This window comes from Manacus candei, unplaced genomic scaffold, assembly GCF_025592945.1.
Source record: "Manacus candei isolate 608988 ecotype Guabito, Panama unplaced genomic scaffold, ASM2559294v1 h1tg000058l, whole genome shotgun sequence".
NCBI classification, from domain to species: Eukaryota; Metazoa; Chordata; class Aves; order Passeriformes; family Pipridae; genus Manacus; species Manacus candei.
Window position 1 is genome coordinate 272,697 of NW_026138106.1, and position 15,451 is coordinate 288,147.

A 15,451-nucleotide genomic window follows, 5' to 3' on the forward strand; every position below is an offset into this window, starting at 1 on the left:
CTCTGCCCCTCCTCACCCCCCTTCCTCACCAGAGACCCCACTGCTCCCACCATCCCACCCCTCACTCACCCCATCCAAACGCGGATCCCTCGGGAATTTTTCCCCCTGCCACCCCCTGGGGGTCCCTGCCCTCAGCCCCAGCAGAGCAGAGTCTCCCTCGTGCTGCTGCACAAACGGGGATGCTCCAGATGCAGGAGCAGCTGGAGCCGCGGGAATGGGGCTGGGAATGTGTCTGTGCTTCCCGGCTCCCTCTCCGGCTCCTGCACAGCCCGGGGCAAATTCATTCGGCTCCTTTGTGCTTTGTTTGGTATCAGGAGGGAACAGTTCCCACATCCCAGTGTCCATCCCGCCTTCCCCTTCACGTTTCCCAGCTCTGGGACCACCCCTCCCTTTTCACGGGGTTTCTGATCCCAGATTTTCGGACAGATCCTGCCTTCGGGGGGGTCGAGCTGTGGTTTTCCGTGCTCCAAGCTGAGCTTCCCTGCTCGGAGGGGGAGCAGGGAACGAGCAGCCCCCGGGCCACGAGCCGCTCATTCCAGAGCTGCTCCCGCTGCTTCCCCCTGAGCCAAACCTGCACCTCCCGGCACGAGCTGGGCTAAATCGGAATTGGCAGCGGGAAGGCACCAGCCCCCAGATTCCTTTGAGTTTTTCCGCAGATCCTGGGTGATGTCTCTCGCCGTGGGTGGCAGAGACCTAAATAACCCCCGGGGCGCTGGGACGTGCTCAGGAGGTGCCCGTGTTCCCTCTCGGCTCGGAGGCAGCTGCAGGAGTTATGGATTTATGGCTCCAGCCCTGCCAAGCTGCAACACCCGGCCCCGGCTCCACAGGGATCCCAAACCTGGAAGAGCCTCCCCGGCTCCACAGGGATCCCAAACCTCCACAGGGATCCCAAACCTGGGAAGAGCCTCCCATCCCCTCCCTGTCCCCTCGTTGTTTTGCTGCACAGGGTTTGTTGTCGCTCCCCTTGGACAACAGATATCCCTTTTTGGAGGGGTTTTACACCTTTAGAGCCTCCAAGAAAACCCTTTAAATCCCCGGAATTCCCGTTGTGTCCAGCAGGGATGGGATGCTCAGCCTTAAGGAGTCGGGTCCCTAATTCTGGAGACACGAATTTGAGAATTGGGGGCAGAAAATACAGTTTTCAGCTTGGACTGTCTGATATTAAACACTGAAACCCAGAATTCCAAAGAAAACCCCAAGGTGTGGCCAGGAACATGGAGCATCCCTACAAAATTATGTGGATTTAGGGACTATGTTGAGAATTCCAAACCTTTTTTCTCTCCAGGGAGCTCAGAGACTTCTTGGAGTGACATCAGCCCTCGGTGCTGGTCAGGGGATGGAGCAGATCTGGCTCCAGATACATAAATCTGAAAAATATTCCTGCCCAACTCTCGAATTCCTCGTGGGAATTTCCTTTGCCTCCAGAAAGAAAAAGTTCCTGACTTCCCAGAAGCTTTGGAATTAAAAATCTGTGGATTAGAGAGGAACCATTTCCCATTTCAAGCCACTTCCCTGTGGAAAGCTGGTTCAAGTGGGAGATAAGGAATAAATAACAACATGCAACACTTGAGGCCCAGCCAGAGCACTGGACAGGGACCCAGAGCTCCTGTTTCCAGCTCTGCTCCTCTTTTCCTGGACAGAATCACCAGGACAGAGCTGGGATTCAGGAAGATCACCTCATTTCTGGGGGGAGGATCCCACACCTGGTAAGTTCTGGACACACCTGGATCCCATTTAAGGGGCAGAGCAGGAAACAAAGGTGTTTTCCTTCCTTTTAGTCCAAACCAGTTGCCTTTTGGAAACAATACTTGGAATCAATATGGAATATATTTGGATCAATAGATATCTGTCTATATATATAGAGAGAGAGAGATCAACAGTTGCAGACACTGAAATAAATTGAAATTATCTCTGGGGTTCTGACCATGTGGTGGGAGTGGAAGTGGGAGTTCTTTGGGAACTGACTCCAGAGTTCCTCTGGGAACTTTAAGCTCAGGAAGGAGCACACAGAGACTCCTCTAATTAGGAGAAGAGACTGCAGGACCTCAGCCCAAAGCAGGACTCTCCAACACACCACGAGCTCCCAGGCCATGGAATTGCTTTAAAGGTTGATCAAAATATTCCTTTTCTTGTGTCTATTTGTTTTGTGGCTTTTCAGCTCGTTGGGTCGATGTTTTTTTTCCAGGTTTACTCTGCTGTAATGAGGATCAGTAAATAACACATTCCTCAGTTTGCTGGGCTTCCCAAGCCCATCCCAGCTCCAGAACGTGGCTCCAGGAGCACGTGGGAGATCCCCTCGGCCGTGAGAGTTGGCAGCACAATAAAGGACTAAATAACAGGACAGGGCTCTGGACCCGTCAGGGGCTGATTTGTCATTAAATTTAATGGAGGCAGGATTTGGGGATGGGTTTCTCGGGCTCCAAAAAATAAAGCTGCCTCCCCTTGAACTCCACACGCTCCCACCAGAAGATCTGGGATGAAGCAGAGCCACAGGACTTCAAAGATGAGCTCAGGCACCACGGGGAGGTGAATCAGGCCCGGGACGAGCACGGAGCGTCCACAGGAACTGGGAATTAAAGCTCCACTTCTTTGGGTCGTGCTTGGCTCGGCTCCTGACCAACCCCATCCTCCCAGACGCCTTCCCCTCAGTCCTAGAAAGCTCCAGCCTCCCTGGGTTTGTGTTTTCCCAGCCACAGCAGCTCCTGGGAGCGGGCACAGTGCTCATTAACTCCGGGGAATATGGCAAAGGCAGCGGGAAATTGCAGCTTTCCCCAGGACACCCATCTGTCATTTCCTTCCCTCCGCCCTCAGGAAAAGCTCTGCTGGCTCAGGGGGGATCCATGGATTGGATCAGCCCCCCAGCACCCCCTCCCTGTGCCCCCAGTGCATCCCTGCCTCCCCACGTGCTGCCAAGGCCATGGATTAAGGGATTACAGGGCAGAGCCCAGCCCTGCTCTGAGGCAGCACTGAGGGAATGGCCAAAAAACAGCTCCAGGTGACTCCCAGAGAACCCTGGTGTTCTCCTGGGATGGGACTAAAGGTGGCCTCCGGGAGGGCAGGAGGCTCCTGGGATGTGCCATGGGCAGGGGTTTAGGGCTGGATCTTTAAAATCTTTTCCAACCCAAACCATTCCATGGTCATCAAATCCAACCTTAATGACCCTGTGCTGGATCCAGCCCTGGAGATCTCCCCCTCTTCCAACCTACAGGAGAGACTCCTTTGTGACTTTTCAGCTCGTTGGGTCGATGGGGTTTTTTCCAGGACACGGGGTTAGTTTGGGAATTTCTGGGAGCCCTCGCCACCTGTGCAGGGCAGAGAAGGACCCCCAGGAGATGGGGGTGACCCCACGGAGGGTTTGCTCTCCCTCTTTCTCTCTCACACACGCGGAAACCCGGAGCCTGGGACGGGGCGAGGCTCCTCTCGCAGCAGATTCTCCTGCAGACCTGCAGGCACCGCTGGGAAACCACAAACCGGAGCCAAACAAACAACGGGGCGGCTCCAGCCCCGGCCCGCGGGGGCTGCGGCGCTGCCGGGCTGGGAACGGCGGCGGGGCCGGGGCTGGGACGGGAGAGGGGGAGCCACGGTGGGCTGGGAGGGGGCTCAGGGATGGGACGGGAGAGGGGGAGCCACGGTGGGCTGGGAGGGGGCTCAGGGATGGGACGGGAGAGGGGGAGCCACGGTGGGCTGGGAGGGGGCTCAGGGATGGGACGGGAGAGGGGGAGCCACGGTGGGCTGGGAGGGGGCTCAGGGATGGGACGGGTCCTGGGGTGGCTCCCGGGGTGGCTCCTGCTGTCCAGGCAGGAGCGGAGCCAGGACAGGCACAGGCGGCAGTTCCAGGGTGACACAGTGGGCAGGTGAGAGCTGCGGCTGCTGATCCCACGGGATCAGAGACTCATGGAATCATGGAATCATGGACTCATGGAATCATGGAATCATGGAATCACAGAATCACAGAATCAGCCGGGTTGGAAAAGCCCCCTGAGATAATTGAGTCCAACCCTCCATCCAACCCTGCTGTGGCTCCCAGCCCGTGGCACTGATGCCACATCCAGTCTCACATCAGAAAATTTGGGATTGGGGTGTTTCAGACCAGGGAAATGGCGAGTTTGGGATGAGGGGTTAGTTCAGAGCAGGGAAACAGAACATTTGGGATCAGGGAAACAGCAGGTTTGGGGTGAGGGGTGGCTCAGCCCCCCGATCCCAAAGGGAACAGGACTCTTCCTGCACAGCCCCCCTGGGATCCGGGAGCAGCAGGAACAGTTGTGGTCACTGGAATGGTCTGAGGGCAGCCTGTGGTGACACCACAGGACACCCAAGGTGCTCCAGGGAGGGACTGTGATCCCTCCATCCCTCACCTGACCCCCCCAGGTGGGAATGCAGGAGCGGCCCAGCCCATCCCCACCCTCCATCTCCTCCACCCTCTGCTGTCCCTGCCCTTGTTTTGTCCCTCTTGCAATCCCGGGCTCTGCCTCCTCCCCTCCCTTCCCGGTGCTGACTGAACCTCCCGGTACCTCCAGTGCCTGAACCGGGAATTGCTTCCCGTGGCTGTGGAAACGCTCCTTGTTTCCCGTCTGATGAACCACCAAACCCACACTCCTGGGTTCAGGGAGCCACTGGGAGTCATTCCTGTGGCAGGAACGCCCTGGAGACCCAAACCCAGGGATTGGTGCTGCTCCTGAGCAAAGCAGAGTCCTGGAGAGCTCACGAGCTCAGGTGACACCTTTCCCAGTGTCACCCACCCCTGGAGCCCAAACAGGAGCAGGAATCTCGCTTGGATGGAGCTCCTGAGAGGCTGCTGAGCCTTCCCTGCAGCTCAGGCTTCCTGCAGATACCAGGGAGGCAGAAAGGGACGTGGGGACATGGATTAGTGGTGCTGAGTCGGTGGATGGGCTCGACCTTCAAGCTCTTTTCCAACCTTTCCATGATTTTATGGCTTGCCCATGGCCATAAATTGCAGGGAGTGAAGTTATTCCTAAATCTGCCCTGCTCCATTTCTCTGGTCTCTGGAAAATCTTTCCCAGCTCAATTCCCACCTGTTTTCTTGCCAGGGATTCAACCAAGTGAAAATAGCAAAAATCTCCAGGCCAGAAAGAGAGTGATGTGAGGGGTCTGGGAGCAGGAGACACTCAGCAACAGGAGCTGTAAAAATTGTCATTCCAGCACTGGGAAAAGGGCTCCCTGAGCGCTGGGGACACTTTTCAGGGGTCAGCAGTGGATTCAGGGAGGGAGGAGCACACCAGGGTGGAGCAGCCCTTCCCTGGTCCACCCTCTCAGCCTTTTCTGCTTATTTTTATTATTTTAATGACACGATAAATGCACCAGGTACCCCCCACTTCTCCTGGGCTTTTAAACACGATTTTTATCACGTTTTCCTTATCATCCCCTCTTTCAAATCCCTCCCCCAAGCAGGAGACTCTGGTCTCTTCCCGTGTGGAAGCCACTTCCCAGCTCCAGTCCTGCCAGTCTGAGTCACACACCAGGAGTTTCCCAACCTGTGCCTGTCCCGAGCAGGAAGGGGCTGGAGAGGAGCAAATCCACCACCAGTCATTTGAAATAAACAGCTGCATTTTGCATCACTTTTAAGGAAGGAAAACCCATTGCACAAGCAAACAGAACACAAAACCAACCTGAGGTGGCCCCAAGCTATAAAATCTGGCTCAGGGAATGTCCATGTTCAAGGGAATGAGGATTTAGGCGTGAGGATAGACTGGGATTAAATCAGAGAGTGAGTATTGAAGTGTCTTTGGTGGGGTCATGGCCAGAGCAGGCCAGGCCAGCCCATGGGAAAACTTTAATTGATTGATTGATTGATTCATCAGTGTTTGGGTTTGCAAAACCAAATTCAAATGAGTTTCAGGCTCCTCCAGACCTCCCAAATTCCAACGAGGGATTCCCCATCCTGGCCTTGCCTGGATGCTGGAACAACCACCAAGCTCCTGTTCTCCAGAAGCTGCAGATTCAAGAGCCTGATTTCCAACCCCAAATTCCTGCAGGACATCACTGGCACTTCCAGAGCTGCTGGAAGTTACACACACACATCCAGAAATTCCCCAGCTGGAAGTATCTGCCTGATGATCCAGAGATGTGAAACCTGAAACCAGGGAAGTTCAGCCCAGTTTCAGGTTTTGTAACTGCTGTTGCACAGCTTTGGGAATGCTCAGCCTGGTCCATCCTCTCCCTTATCCCAGCTCTGCGTCCCAGGCTCCTTCCTGGAGGAATCCAGCCTTTCCTCTCCGTGGAAATCACAAAGGACAGACCCAGTTCCTCCCCCTGTGCTGCTGAGGAAGGACAGGGAGTGTTTGGCTCTGAGAAGTTGAGCATTAAATACCAGGATCATCTCCCCAGGGCATCGCCCCGGGGTGAGTCAAACAAAACTGGAACTGGGAAATGGGAATGGGGGTTGGAAGTGGCTGCTGGGGGTGACTCAGGGAAAACTCAGCCCAGCAGCCACTGGTGGGCTCATCCCCACCAGGGATTTGTGCTGGGAGGGAATCCCAGGGGGGTGTTCAGGGGATAAACCCCCCCAGCCATTCGTGGGAGGGAATTCATGGCACAAAAAGTGGGGGTTGTGAAGAAATAATGGCTCTGGATCCCACCTGGAGACTGGGACAGAAACTCCAGTGAGAGTTAAATCAACAGATTCCTCCCTGTGCATCTCCCTGTTCCCTCCAGTGGGAAAGTCATCCCTTTTCTGTTCCCCAAAGCCCTTGAAATCCGAAGGGCTCCAAGTCTGGGGAGCTGTGGAGGAGGAAAACACTCCCCAGTCACAAGAGCAGATTTTTCTGGCGTGTTCCCAACCTTTCCCTGCAGCCCCTTTCTCCGGGATGTGTGGCCAGGCTCTGCATTCCCTATCTGTGTTTGCTCCTCACAAAACAAGGATGGTGGCAGTTCCAGTCCGACCCTTGCACCTCTTCCCAGAAAAGAAGAAACTTTCTCACTGGGAAGAAGAATAAATGTTTCGTTTTCTGTGTTTTTCTGGGAGCTCATCCAGGCACAAGGAAGAGAAGAGAAGAGAAAGAAAAACAAAACACACAACCCCAGTCTCAATATTCCCTGTTTTCAGATCAACTGGAAAAATAAAGTTCATTCTTGGAAAGAGAGCAAAGGAAATGGTTTAATCTCAGACTGGTTCCAGTTCCAAACTGGTTTTGCTTGTGCACACATGGAGCCCCTCCCAGGTGTTTCCCAGGGGAGGGAACCTCCATGGAATCAGGGCAGTTCCAGGTGGGTCCTGCTGGCCCAGAGCTGGGACTTCCCCCAGGACTTTGGAAATCATCATCCTTGGAGCCCCAAAACTCCCCCTCTGCCGCTGGTGGTGGCAATTCCATCCCTGGAACGAGCCAGGACACTCCGGGCTTCCAAACCCATCTGTGGCCATTGAAACACCACCAGTGATGCAGAGCCTTTGGAAAAGCCAAGGGAATTGCAAGGATCCAATACCCTCCTGCTCCCAGCAGGGCTGTGAAACACGGGAACAGGGTCCAAGTCCCCTCTCAGCGACGCCAACACAAACGTGGAGCAAATCCACTGGAATTTCTCCTGGCCTGAGGGAGAGGAGCTCCCAGCCAAGAGCCTTTTCCTGTCCTTGACAGCAGGTTCCTCCTCCCCAGGATCTTTCTCGGCCATGGATAAAGCATTGGAGCCGTGCACTGGAGTGGCAGGAGCAGCCTGGCAGGAACAGCCTTCCCAGGAGGAATTCCCTGGTGTTTGAGGGGTTGTGCCAGTGACAAACACACAGCCTGGCCTGCAGGGGCCTTTGGAGCACAGAATCATGGAATCATGGAATGGTCTGTGTGGGAAGGCACATTAAACATCCACTTCCATCCTCTGTCCCAGGCAGGGACACCTTCCACCATCCCAGGGTGCTCCAACCTGGCCTTGGACACTTCCAGGGATGGGGCAGCCACAGCTCCTCTGGGAAATCCACTCCATCCTGTCACTACTCTCCCAGGGAAGGACATCTCCCCAATATCCCATCTATCCCTGCCCTCTGGCAGTTCACACCCCTGATCCCATCACCATCTGCCCTCTTTGTGCCCTGTCACTATTTGGGTTCTGCTCCATAAAACACATAAAAATCAGGAAGCAGGCACCAAGCTGGGTTTGAATCCAGCAGCAGACCTTCCAGTGTCCTGATGGTACCTCCTGTTACACCTCACCTGTTACATCTCATTAGAGAACCCTCCTCACCACCAGCACCTTCCCTTTGGGCCACCTCAGCTTTGCCCCCGGTGACCCTGGGAGCAGCAGGATGGCAGGATCCTCCCATCCCTGAGGGCCAGGGGACACCTCAGAGGGCTGGGCACCAGTCCCCTCCTCAACACCCCAGCACACTGACAGCCCAGAGCCACCGGGCTCCTGCTCCAGCTGGGATTTGGTGGGGAAAACCAGCTGGAAAATCCCCAAGGGCAGTTTCCATTCCTGCAGGAGCAACAAGTGGAGGATCAGGGCTCCGGGGCAGCTCCGGGGTCACGATGCCAAACCCTTCCCTGTGCTGGTGGTGCCCCTGCCCTGCTGTGTGTCCCTGCCAGGTGATGTCCCTGTCCTGCTATGTGTCCCTGATCTCCCTGTCCCGCTGTGTGTCCCTGATGTCCCTGTCCCGCTGTGTGTCCCTGATGTCCCTGTCCCACTGTGTGTCCCTGTCCTGCTGTGTGTCCCTGCCAGCCCCCGTGTGTCCCTGCCAGCTCCCGTGACCAGCCCGGCCCGGGACTGGCGACCAGAGGCGCGGCCGCAGCGATCGCCCGTCTCTGGAGAGCCCTCCCAGGAGGAAATGTGGTTTCGCAGTGGCCGCTTTTCCTTGGGATCTATTTGGAGACGCCACCCCGCCCTCCCTGGGGCTTGATGGATGACCAGCCACGAGGATAAAAGGCTTTCCTCTTGAAGCGGCCCGGCTAAATATAACCCGGCTTTAATGTGTCTCGGCTCTAACTGGAACCAGCTGCTCCGCGCTCCGGCCCCTGTTCGCGGCAGCTCCGGGGGCAGCGGAGATGGGAGCGGGAGATGGGAGCGGGATGGAGGAGCAGCCCCGGGTCCTGATGGAGCGGCTCCGGCTCCTCCCGTGGGAGCCGGGAACAACCCCGGGCGCTCCCAGGGCTGTTTAAATCCCTGCTCGGAGGAAGGGGCTGGTTCGGTCTGCCCGGGGCAACGCAAAAGCAGCTCAACACCTCTTCCCTTCCTCCCCTGGCCTTTGCAGGGGCTGTTCCCTCGGGAATCAGGGAACCCACGCTGGGGTGGCCGCTCTTGGAGTCTCTTGGCAAAAACTCTGCTGTAGATTCCCCCTCCAGAGCTCAGCTCACAAGAAGGGGTTCTCTGGAATCAGGGACTCCTGTCTTTGCAGCAACCCGGGAATAATGAGCGTTTGTGAGCCCCGAGGTGCAGGGGGTGAGGAGTCTGGCTCAGGAGAGTGGGGAGCAGGGAGGAGAAACCCCACTCGTGGTGGTGGGATGAGTGTCTTCTGTGGGGACACGGGCAGGACCCCAGGAGGGACAGTCAGAGGAGGGAGAGAGCCCTCCCAGGGCTCGGAGGGGACTGTGAGCAGTGAAAGGGAGCTCTCCCGACCTCCTGCTGCCCCTTGGGAAATGTGTCCCTGTCACAGTGACATGTCCAACCCACCGAGTGCTGAGCAAGCCCCCAGACCAGCTCATATGAAAATAAAGAAACAGGGGACTTGCAGAGAACAAGAAAAGAAAGATTTAAAGAAAGAGAACCCCCATTTCCAGTGGACTGGGACAACCAGCATGTCCCGAGCTGGAGCTGAGCCCACCCCAACGCCACAGTCAGGCATCAAATCCGTCACCCATTAAAGGTTTTGGTGCCAGCCCGCTGAGGATTGGACCCAAAGGGGACAAGATGAGCTCCACGGGGCACAGCCCCACCCAAACACCCCCCCCAGCCCCCTTGTCCCAGGCCTGGCACAGCCCAGTCCCCCCATCCCGCTCCCCCCGCGCCCTCCGGAGCCACTGGGGCTCTGGCAGCTCCAGACTGGGAGAGCTGTGGTCTGTGCTGGGCCAGGGCTCCCTGCCAGCCCTGGCCAGTGGCTCCTACGCCTCCGAGCCGGGTTTAGAAGCCTCGTTTTGCTCTTCCCAACCCCGCGGGTTCGGCTCCGAGCACCTTCTCCGGTTCACCCTGCGGAGGATGCGGAGCCCGGAATAGCAAAAGGAAGGGACACCTAAAAATAGCCCATAATTACAGAGGGAAGGGGTGTTTGGAGTTCAGAGCTCTTGGCCCTGCTGGGGAGCAGGAGCTGAGGCTCCTCCAGGCTCTCTGTGCCCCGGAGATGGGAAGATTGGAACGTTTTGGGGAAAAACCTTGAGCCCCCAAAAAATCCCAAATGTGGAATCCTATGGGAGTCAGGGGTAGCAGCAAACCCTGCTAGAGCCCTGTGGGGTGTTTGTACCAACCAGACACCCCCTGGTCTCTCCTGTCCTGTCCTCCTCAGGATGGAGGGACCTGCCTGGCTCTCTCTCCGATGGAATGTGGGGTGGGAAGTTTCTTCCAGTTTCTGGGGCCATCAGAGCAACCCATGGGATGAGCCTGAGGCAGGTGGAGGGCTCTGGATCTGAAGATGGAAAGGCAACCCAGAGGGCCCTGGTTCAGAGGGTCCCGGGCTGGGGAAGGGCAATAGGGAATTTTCAGCCTTAAAGTCCTGTTTTCTACTACTCTGCTCTAATTTAGGTGCTCTCCTGCTTCCCAGTTGTCCCCTGGGATGGCCCAACCTCCAAAAGTCAGTGAATGTTTTTCTCAGCACTGTGGCCCATCTCCTTCTCACAGGTGATGTTTCCAGGGAGGAAACAAGTGCCTTTTCCAGTGGATGGCCAAGAAAAACTCGTCCTGAGGCCCTTTGTCTGCACTGGCTGCAAATTCCCATTCCTGCCCTCTCCCAGCGGTGGGAAGGAGCCCAGGAGCTGCAGCAGCAATTCCTGTTATCAGCTGCAGAGGAGTGTCCCGAGCTGTGCCAGCAGTTCAGGACCTGAGCAGTCAGGTTTGGAGCTGGTCTGGCCGAGAGCAGCTCCAGGGCCCCCATCCCTCCCCTCCTGGGCTGACTCAGAGGAGCTGCATCACCTCCTGAATCACCGGGAAAACTCCCTGCAGGAGCTGGATCCGTGGGCAGAACCCCCGGGGAGGAACCCCCTGACCAAGGCTGGGAACCCAAAAATGAGGGTCTGCCCGGGGGGGTCTGTGCAGAGAAACCTTTTCCTGACAGGTCGTGGAATCATGGAATGGGTTTGGCTGGAAAGGGTCTTAAAGCTCACCCAGATCCACCCCCTGCCATGGGCAGGGACACCTTCCACTGTCCCAGGGTGCTCCAGCCTGGCCTTGGACACTGCCAGGGATGGGGCAGGCACAGCTCCTCTGGGAAATCCATCCCAGCCCCTCACCACCCTCCCAGGGAGGAATTCCTTCCCAATGTCCCACCTAATCCTACTCTCTCTCAGTTCAAACCCATTCCCTGTGTCCTGTCCCTCCATCCCTTGTCCCCAGTCCCTCTCCAGCTCTCCCGGAGCCCCTTTAGGTCCTGGGAGGGGCTCTCAGGTCTGTTTCAGATTTTCATCCTTTCTCGTCTAATTTTCAGTCTTTTTTTAATTCCCTTTTTCCCCAGACAGGGACACTCTCACTCACTGTCTGCGTTTGTTTCTTCTCCATCTCTGGTTTTCTGTGTCTTTGTGGTTTATAAATTCTGCCTTCTTGGTGTCAACACTAAATTTCTCTCCCAGGTCAGGCCCTGAACTTTTAATTATGTTCTTCTCATGGCATCACCCAGAGCTTGCCCATCATCCCCTGTCCACCTCCCAGGTTAAATCCCCTCCCAACAATCCCCCCTAGTGCTGGTTTTTAAAAAGAAATGCTGGTTTGGGAACACCTTGGAGATGAAGGACCTGCCCAGGGATGGGGACCTGCCCCTGGTGCTGTGGGCTGTGCCCAAAGTCACAGATCCTGGACTGGCCGTTTTCCAAAGGCACTGTTGCTCCAGAGCAGATCCCACCCTGCCCCCAGATGACAGGCACAGCCCCAGGGAAGGCAGGCAAGGGACCTGGAGTCCTGTGCATCTCCTCAGGTGGGATTTCTCCCGGGCTCCCACAACATTCCAGACGCTCCAGGGCTCACGGGGGTTTCTGTGTCAGTCATCCTTTATTTCCCCTCTCCTCCATTCCCTCCGTTCCAGGCATTTACCTTTCCCTAAAAGCTCTCCCTCCCTCCCTGGGCATCTCCCGGGAATGTGTGGGAGCCCCTCCCCACCTGATTCAGCCCTTTGTCACAAACCAGTCCCTCCAGACCAGTTCCCTGCTGGTCTCTGAGCCCTGGCACTGGGAGGGTTTGGTGTCACAGCCAGAACCACATTTCCAACACCAGCAGCACATCAGCTGGAGCTGCTCACGTTGGGAAAGCCACTGTTCCTCCAGGGAGGGGACAAGGACCTTTGGAAAACCCACCTCCCACCTCCCAGCACCAATCCCAGACTCTTCACATCCCACTGCACGTTCTGGAGTGGCACAGGGAGCTCTGGGTGTTCATCAGGGCGCTGAGATGGTAAAATAAAGGAAATTAAAAGGGAAAACCAGGACTCTGGGAGCTGCAACAGATCCCACGTTCACTCTGGGGGTCCTGGGGCTTGGAGCACCCTGGGACAGTGGGAGGTGTCCCTGCCCAGGGCAGGGGGTGGCACTGGAGGGGCTTTAAGGTCCCTTCCAGCCCAAACCATTCCAAAATGGGAATGGGAATGGGAAAATCCCGTGTTGTTCCACACACTTGCAGAGCTCCGGGGCAGATCCAGAGGATTTTAGTGGGAACTGCAAACCCAGAGGAGCTGCACTGGATGGATCTTCCTCCCAGGGCGTTTTTGGGAGGCCGATCCCCTCCTGCTGCAGGTCGGTCCCAGCCCCGATGGGGTGCTCAGCACGACGTGACAGTGAATAAATGACCCCCAGCTCCGGTGACATCCCGGCCACCCCCGGCCGGTGACACCATGTGGGGTGTGGTGGCAGGGCAGGGTTGGGGGGTCAGCCCATCCCGATGGAATCCCAGTGCCACCTACGGGCCACATCCCGCTGGGACCGCGCCGGGAGAAGGGGCTGGCGCTGGATGGGCTCTCAGGTCCCTTCCCGACCCATCCCATGAGGATGCTCTGATCCTGCCCCCACACCCTCCAGAGCTGGGGATGGGTAAAACCCCCGGAGAGCCCGGGAATGGGAACTCTCCCCGTGCCCTTCCCACAGCCCAAACACCCCCGAACACAAACATCCCTTTTTTGCCCAGAAAATATGGAAAAATGGACAAAACCAAAGTCCAGCGGAGCTCCCAGGAGTTCCCTGCCTTTGCCCTGGGAAAGCAGCTCCCTCTGCTGCCCTCCCGGCATTCCAGGCCCTGCTGGAAAACATCCTGGAGCTTTTTCCTCGCTGACATCTCACCGGGGCTTTCCAGGGAGTTCTGCGGTCGCTCAGAGTCAATGGCTGAGCAGGATGAATTATCAAATTGAACTCAGAAATTTAGTTTAGGACCTGAAGTGTTCAGGGCCTGGGTGTCACATTGTATGGGTGGCAGAGCCCAGAACGAGCTGATCAAAGACCATCCTGAAGGTTCACAAACCAACACTTTTCTAAGAGACACATTTATTTGATTTCCAGTGATTTAACTCACGCTGTGTCCGTGTCCCAGGGCAGTGGGAATACCAGGCTCCTCCCAAACCTGGGACTCCACGTGATCCAGGACAGCACTGACACTGTCCTTGTCCATCTGAGCTTTGTCCTTGGGAAGGGGAGACAAAGGGTCAGTTTTGACCTCGATTCTGCCTTTTTTCTAGAAAAGACACCATTTTTTGACCTGTCTGACAAAAACAACTCCCAGAAATCAGTCAGCCAGGCACGAGTTTATCGCCACATTTATTACAAGCCACGTCCCTGGAGTGCCTCTGGAATTCCAGCAAAGCCATTCCCTAAACCAGCAGCTCCAAGAGTTTAAAACCAGTCAGGGGAGGAACAGCCTTGGCCAACATTAATCACTGCATTTGGTTGTTGTTCCCCACCTGATTTGGGGTTTTCTCTCCCAAGGACCAGTCTGCCAAAGGGAGACTCCTCAGGAACTTTGGGTTGGTGGTGTCCAATTCCAGCACTAGGGAATAAACAGGATGGCTGGAGCAGCAGGTGATTTATCTCACTGGAAGGAGGATCTGCAAGGACAGCTCCCAGTGGGATGGGGAGCAAACAAGGCTCTCGATGTTGGCTCGTGAGGAACATGCTGGAGTTGCCAAAAGCCACGTTTGCTGACATCCTGCTCTTCCCAGCTGCTCCATGACATCCTGCTCTCCCCAGCTGCTCCAGGGGGTCACCCTGTGGCTCCAGAGGTGGGAGAAGCAGGGCTGGAGCTTCCTGTTCCCAGTTCCCTGCCCGAGCAGGGTCAGAGAGGGGAAAGGGGGTCCCAGGAGCGGGTTAATGAAGGAATGTGGGAAGAGCAGGGGGGGAGCCCCTGGCACAGGGTGCCCAGGGAAGCTGTGGCTGCCCCAGCCCTGGAGGTGTCCAAGGCCGTGCTGGATGGAACCTGGAGCAGCCTGGGCTGGTGGGAGGTGTCCCTGGGTGGGCTTTAAGGCCCCTCCACCCCCCCGTGTTTGTGTGTGCAAAGCAGGCCCAAATCCAGGACTGTTCCCCCCGTTCAGCCCAGGCTGTAATGGTGGTGCTGGGCAGGGTGTCAGGTCCAGTCCAGCAGCTCTTGGAGTTGGAAATCTACTGTAGAAAACTCACAGGAGCCTCTGGGATCCACTGGTTTCCTGGGGATGTTTTCTTTCCCTTTTGTTGTGTCCCTCTTTGCCGTGAGCCAGACCCAGGTCTGGGTGGTTTCTGTGCCGTGTGGGCCCAGGGCAGGGGACAAAAAGCAGAGTTAATTACAGGGGATGCTCCCAAAAATAGAGCTGCTTTTGCCCTGGCCTGTGAGCTGGTGAGAGGTTGGTGTTCCAGCTCTTTCCATGGGTTTGGAACACCAGGAGGGCGGAGTTACTGGCAGAGGGACTGTCTTAGAGGGGTTTAAACCGAGCTCAGTCACCCAGGCATCACAATAGAAACAACTGAAGTAATTGGACATATTTAGCTTCCTTTCCTTCCTGCTTCCCTCTTTCCCTCTCCTGTTCTTTATAGGGATATCAACCACCTATTCCTTCCACAACACAACCACATCCTGCCCCAAACAATTCCACCAAGAAGGGAGGAGCCAGAACTGTCAGTGCCCAGCTGGGAGAAGGAGCAGCACCCACGGAGCAGCTCCTGGAAGTGCAGGGAGATCTCAGGGAAGGAAAAGCGGGAACAAGTTTGTCCCAACATGGGAAAAACCTTTTTGTACCAACAACGGCCTCAAGTTGTGCCAGGGGAGGTTTAGGTTGGATACCAGGGGAAAATTCTCCATGGAAGGGGTGGTAAAGCATTGGAACAGGGGTGGAATCCACACAAACGTGTTGATGGACAGAATC